Source organism: Grampus griseus (assembly GCF_964374135.1).
Source record: "Grampus griseus genome assembly, chromosome: 4".
Taxonomy (NCBI): Eukaryota; Metazoa; Chordata; class Mammalia; order Artiodactyla; family Delphinidae; genus Grampus; species Grampus griseus.
In genome coordinates, this window is record NC_138997.1 from 76,365,923 (window position 1) to 76,373,467 (window position 7,545).

The following is a 7,545-nucleotide window of genomic DNA, read 5'->3' on the forward strand; positions in this document are numbered from 1 at the left end:
GCTTCACTGACACCCCAATCTCATGACTGACCTTCCTACATACTTGCCCCAGGGCCCAGCTAGTAATTGTTCCTATTAAAGGCGCTGTGAGGGGTGTGCCCCTCTGCTAGTTTCCCTGGTAACCAATGAGCCAACCTGATGTCAATTCCCACTGTAACTGGCAATCTCCCCTTCCCCCAGAAGCAACAACTGCCACCATGTCCTGCCTGCCGTCCACCTCACACTGTGGGGTGTTGCTCCACGACCTTGCTTCGGACATGAATGCTCCCCTGATTCATTAAACCATTAATGTCTCTATTGCGGACTCTAGGCTCTTTCTTCAGTCTTGGAGCTGGGCAAGCACAGGGCTTGTAGGTCTGTGGGGTGCAGTCCACCAGTGGTCCCCAAACTTTCTGGCAACAGGGACCAGTATCGTGGAAGACAATTTTTCCAGAGACGGGAGTGGGGGCGTGGGGGATGGTTCAGGCGGTAATGCCAGCGATGGGGAGTGATGGGGAGCGGCAGATGCAGCTTTGCCCGCTCACCCATTGCTCACCTCCTGCTGTGTGGCCCGGTTCCTACCAGGCCGCAGAACAGTAATGGTAACCATGATTATGGTAACCAAATATATATTTTCAGGAAAAAAAAAGGACTTCTTTCATGAAGGTGGAATTCACAGGCTTTTATACTGCAAAGCAGAGAAAATATCATGAACAAGGACTTTGATGTAGGAGAAAGAAAAAGTGGAAGGAAGGAAGGAAGGAAGGATGGAAGGAAGGAAGGAAGGAAGGAAGGAAATTCTATGTTTGAAACCGAGCAGGACCCTGTGAGGCTCCTGGGCGTGGAAGCCTTTCTGCCCCTCTGTTTCTTGACTCCAGGCCCCATGACCTTCCCTGAGTTCCAAAGGGCAGATTCTAACTGTTACTAATCTGAGAAGGGAAGGGATGCTGAGACAAGAGAGGGGCAGCCAGGAAACAATAGTGCAGCCTTGGGGCAGGATGCTGGTTCCACCTCCTGAGGCTACATTAAAGGAAGCAGAGAAGCTCATCAATAAGATTACCTGAGACCAGATTAGAGGAGTGGAGGCCCTGCACACACCTTAATCTTATCAGCAACCCCACCCTTGGACTATTGCTATAAAACTCCTCATCAAATCCTCCCAGGTTGGGACCCATAATTTTTCAGGGCAGGAACCTGCTGTGTTCCCCTTTGCCTGGCAAAGCAATAAAGCTATTCTTTTCTGCTTCACCCAAAACTGTCTCCAAGATTTGATTTGGCACCAGTGCACAGAGGTCGAGCTTTCAGCATCAGATTCTAGTCCTGGCTCTACTTGTAAAGAGCTTGGTGACTTTGAGACCATTATGTACCTTTCTGATTCTCATTTTCTTCATGTAAAAAATGAAGTGAGTGATACAGAGCTTGCAAAGTCCTTTTGGGGACTAAATAGGATGCTGCTGATAACTTACCTAGCCTAGTGCCTGGAATATAGTAGTTACTCAATAAATGGAAAGTTACCACAGCTGTAATAGATCCTCTGGAATGAGATTATAAGAAATACTATTTGCTATTCCATATATCATGAATGAAATTATAACTAAAGAACGATGACCTTAACTGATATACATACTTAGTGGAAAACATTTTTTTCAGCATAGTAGTATAACTGGTGAGGGGATCATGTCAGAGCCAGCTAAACATTTTTTGTGTTATTACAATATTAACACAATTTTATGAATTTGAAAAAGGGTCTTTGCTGAAGTTTCATTATTTGGCTCCCAAGCATCTGAACATCCTTATTATATTGAAGGTGTTCTCTATCTCCCAAAGCAGAAAACAAAGTAGGCAGTTGATTCTTGGAAACTAGTAGCATGTGAACAAAGGTCAGCCAGTTAGATTCTCTGGTTCAGTACTTGGAATCCTGATAAAGTGATACAAGGACAGAGGGACACTTAGAAATACTCATGGAAACAGAAGCAGGGAATACGTAGCTGGGGTTATACCTGCTAGACTAGACTTTCTCTCTGACCAGACCTGAGCTATGTTCTCTGCCTGGTCTCTTTTGAATTATGCTCTTTTCACGAGCTTGGTTCTCTTGCCCTAAAATTGGTTCTATGATCAATCCTATGTCTTTCTTATAAATCCCATTCTCTTTTTATATTAACCAGAGTCGATTTCTGCTGTTTGCAATCAAGAACTCCAAGGAATTAGTAAACTAGTGAGTATTTCCTCCCAGTATTACCAAACCTTTGGAGTATAAATTAGGTTATCATAGTATGGAGGGTTTAAATAAATGTACTCTCTACACTGTCTAAGAAGATGACTGTACTGTATGTAGCTCTCACATGTAGAACACTTAGCACATAACTGTCATTGTGGAGGTATCAAAACACAAAGCAATACCAAAAAAATGGCACTTGAAACTGAACATAATCTGAGGAGAGGATTTTGGTAACTAAAGTATAATTCCCAAACTCTGGGGATAAATTAAGAACATGGATTTTATCTGTCCCACCAGCAAACCTTCTGAGACTGTATGTGATGGTGTGTAATGTGGTAGAGAAGGAGGAGCCATGCTAGAATAGATGCAGAACGTGAGGAGGACCACGTTAAATATTTCCTAGAGGCAGAATGCAGACAGGGGCAGAAGGAGAGAGGAACAACACCAGCCCAAAGTCCTCTCACTGAGCAGTGAAGAGTGCACATCGTCTCAGCCTGTCTTGCCTTTTAAAATGTGGTAACTAGGGAAATCATTCTTACTTAATAAAAAGTGTGGGACTTGTAGATAAACAGCGATTCTGAACTTCCCTTGGAGGGGTAATTTATTGAATAGGCGGGGTGAGAGAAGCCAGTACGAGTACAAGCAATGTTTTTCTTAGATCAAAAGTGTATTAGAGGAACTTTTATAGAATTCTTTCAGGTTCTTGGATTTTCTCAGAGTGTGATTGTTTGTGGAGGCCTCAAAATGCTGTTTAGCATTTCTGTGTTTATATTCTTCATTTGCCCAGAGAGATTGCTGGAGCAAGTCCAAAAATATATAGAATATGCAAGGAATTTTTTTCCTAGCATAATTTTTGTAAACACTGACTACAGAAGCATCTATATTATATCTTTTTGGACATGACCCTGGGCCTGTGCTTCTGTAAGGAGTCATTGAGCCTGGTATGATATTTTGCATGCCTATAACCTGTACCCTATTTATCTGCCCTGAGTCATAAGTACTATTAAGAAACAATGTTAAATTAAAACAAGAAATCAGAAATATAAATAACTTCTCCTTGATGAACGATATGCATTAATACTTACTTAATCTTATTAGATATAACACTTCCAGAAAGATTTCCCAGGATAAATTCCCTTCAGCATAAACTCTTTTCAATAAACCTTTCATCATTTATAAACTCTGATGAAATAGATTCCTTAAATAGCCATTAGAATTTCCTTAAACATTATATTTTCATATTATTTAAAAATAATGAGAAATTCTATTTACTAATCTTTGTTTTCATAGTTTAATCTTGAGAAGGTGCTTTTTAACTTGAGCAGAATGAACTAATCCAGAATATTTTAAGATTATCATCAGAATCATTCTGGATCATGCACACAGTTTCATAGAACTTCAGAACTAGCAGCCATTTGGTTGTGAAAGGCTTCTCTCTTACATGAGCCAGACATGCCCAGGCCAGGTCACCATACTCTGGGTATAAAGCCAAGAGATGTGGGTCAATGGAATTTCTTTTTTTAGACTCTTCCACTCTTGCGTTCTACATTTTTTTCCTTCCACGGGTAGAAGGAGAAAAAACATTATGTGTTTATACAATAGGCATGAAGGAAGTATCTAAGAACTAATATCAATATATAGTGGGCATCTATTATGTTTCAGGGTTTTATGTAGAATGTCTCATTTTACTATCAGAAAAAGCAATGAGACATTATGCAAGTACAAAATACAAACCAAGAGAATACAATGCCTATTTCATATGCTCCCATAGCATCGTGTGTCTACCCCTATTTATCTGTCTACACCTTCAGTGGAGTTAAGTATCTTGAAGATACTGATTTTATTACTGATACTGATTGCCACAGAATGGGTGTCTTCAACAACAGAGATTTATTTTCTCACAGTTCTGAAGGCTACAAGTCCAAGGTCAAGGTGTCAGTAAATTATGGTTCTTCTGAGACCTCTCTCCTTGTTTTGCAGGTGGCTGCTTTCTCCCTGTGTCCTCTCATGTTGTTTCCTTAGTCTGTGTCTTCTACGTTCTAATCTCCTCTTCTTACAAGAACACCAGTCAGAATGGATTAGGCCCACCCAAATGACCTCATTGTTACTTTAATTACCTCTTTAAAGATCCTATACACAAATACAGTCATATTCTGAAGTGCTGGAGTTTAGGACTTCATCATATAAATTGGAAGGGGGGGTGGAGAGCACAATTCAGTTCATAGCACTCTTCATGTCTAATCATTTTTATATCTTCACCACAGAGTTAATGCTTGTTTATATCATACCACCTGTTTTTCCAAGTAATTTTGTAATTTCTTCCTCAATCTGCTAAGAACAACTATTTTCTATACCCCTTATGACATAGCCTCCACCCTCCCACGTCCACTCCCAGGAAATATGGCTGCTGCCAACAGTTCCTTCCCTCTCTGTACAGTGTCTACATCCTGCCTTGAATCGGGGCTGCTTTGACTGATCTGGCCAGCACATGACACTGTGCCAGTTCTGAGCCCAGCCTCTAAGAGGACTGGCTACTTCTGCTCCCTGGGTTTTGAGGCCTTGAGCCACTGTGTAAGAAGTCCAGGCTCCTGGGTTGCAATAAGACAGCCCACGGAGGAACACTGAGGGGCTAGAAATGTTAGTGAGGAAGACGTCTTGGATAGAGAGCTCCTACCTGAGAATATGTTGATGGGAACTCTAACTAGAAGTAGTATCAGCTAACTTTATGCTCCTTTGGCTTCAGTGAAACCCTGTTCCCATTTTACCACCTTGAGGATGGATAGTTTACCATAACCTTGGAGCAGAGTCCCCAACCCCTGGGCCTCAGACTGGTACCAGTCCACGGCCTGGTACCAGTCCACGGCCTGTTGGGAACTGGGCCACACAGCAGGAGGTGAGCAGCGGGCAAGCGGGTGAAGCTTCATCTGCTGCTCCCCATTGCTTCCCATCACTCTCATTACCACCTGAACACCCACCCCTCCCGCTCCGCCCCACGGTCTGTGGGTCCATGGAAAAACTGTCTTCCACAAAACTGGTCCCTGGTGCCAAAAAGGTTGGGGAGCACTACCTTAGAGAATTCCTTTGCATTATCCCACGACATGGCGTAGGCAGTGAGAGCGGTATTCTTATTCGTCCTTACCCTTATCTAGCTCTGTCCAAAGGGAACTTCAAGCCGCTACTCCAAGTCACTAAACAATTTAATAAAATTAATGTATTTTTAGGCCAAACTCTTGCACTTTTAACATGAAACCAATTTCACATAATTTGAAATCTATTCACTGGAGCAACCATCCACAGAATGATTCTCAACTATTCTTGAATCTGAAATGCCTGTTAAGGTACAATTGGTACTGTCAACATTCCTTGCACAATTTTAATGAGAAAAAAAATTAAAAGCACACTTCTTTGTGTGGCCAGTCATTAATCACTGCAATGATAGCTGGGAAGTAAATTAACTGATACTATAACCTTTTCCCCTTCAGAAGCTAAGTAATCATAAAGGTACCACAGGAAAATTGGTTACATCTGAACACATTTTGTGAGGAGTGATAATTAAAAATGGTAAAAATCAAAGTTTCTTTTTTTTTAATTAAAAAAAGAAACATTCTGAGAACTTCAAACTTGGAGGCAATGCTGTAATTCTCATCTTTCCCCCACTGTCACTTCCTCATGCTTCTCACGCCATGTCTGTACCCTCTTCCTTGTCACCCCTCCTCCAGGGAACACCTTTGGATCCATTGAGGACATAGGGTCCTTACTGTGTCCTGCTGTTTTCTCAAGGGTCCTACTTATCTATGTGGATGGCGCAACCTGCACTCCATCCTGAGATCCTTGATGGCTGCAGCAGCTTTTATTTCTTCTCCATTCCCATTCTACTACCATAGCCACACTCTGGACGTTGCTGTTTTCGAGAATTGATCCATCTCAAGAGAAAACTGTCATTAGTATTCTGTTCCTCAGTTATTTCTTTCCTTTTTCCCCAGTATTCTTTTCCCACCCCCAAGACATTTAACTTTGTTTCTATCCAGGTCAGATATCATGGTGTCTCACGTTCTCAACTCTCTAAGCCCTTTGCCTTTCTCCCAACTTGTTTTGCTAAACTGCATATAACCTCAGATTAATATAAACTCCTGGTTACCTAATTTCATACGTGGTCTGATGGGAGCTGGTGGAAAACTGGAGAATCATATAACAATATTGATTTGTTTGATTTCAAGTTTATAAACTAAAATATCAAATGGGTTCTTCTTTTTCTTTTTAACATCTTTATTGGAATATAATTGCTTTACACTGGTGTGTTAGATTCTGCTTTACAACAAAATGAATCAGTTATATATATACACATATGTTCCCATATCTCTTCCCTCTTGCATCTCCCTCCCTCCCAACCTCCCTATCCCACCCCTCCAGGTGGTCACAAAGCACCGAGCTGACCTCCCTGTGCTATGTGGCTGCTTCCCACTAGCTATCTACCTTACGTTTGGTAGTGTATATATGTCCATGCCTCTCTCTCGCTTTGTCAAAGCTTACCCTTCCCTCTCCCCATATCCTCAAGTCCACTCTCTAGTAGGTCTGTGTCTTTATTCCTGTTTTACCCCTAGGTTCTTCATGACATTTTCTTTTCTTAAATTCCATACATATGTGTTAGCATACAGTATTTGTCTCTCTCTTTCTGACTTACTTCACTCTGTATGACAGACTCTAGGTCCATCCACCTCATTACAAATAGCTCAACTTCGTTGCTTTTTATGGCTGAGTAATATTCCATATATGTGCCACATCTTCTTTATCCATTCATCCAATGATGACCCTTAGGTTGTTTCCATCTCCAGGCTATTGTAAATAGAGCTTCAATGAACATTTTGGTACATGACACTTTTTGAATTATGGTTTTCTCAGGGTATATGCCCAGTAGTGGGATTGCTGGGTCATATGGTAGTTCTATTTTTAGTTTTTTAAGGAACCTCCATACTGTTCTCCACAGTGGCTGTATCAATTTACATTGGTCACTGATTTGTGACCAACAGTGCAAGAGGATTCCCTGTTCTCCACACCCTCTCCAGCATTTATTGTTTCTAGATTTTTTGATGATGGCCACTCTGACTGGTCTGAGATGATATCTCATTGTAGTTTTGATTTGCATTTCTCTAATGATTAGTGATGTTGAGCATTCCTTCATGTGTTTGTTGGCAGTCTGTATATCTTCTTTGGAGAAATGTCTATTTAGGTCTTCTGCCCATTTTTGGATTGGGTTGTTTGTTTTTTTGTTATTAAGCTGCATGAGCTGCTTATAAATTCTGGAGATTAATCCTTTGTCAGTTGCTTCATTTGCAAATATTTTCTCCCAT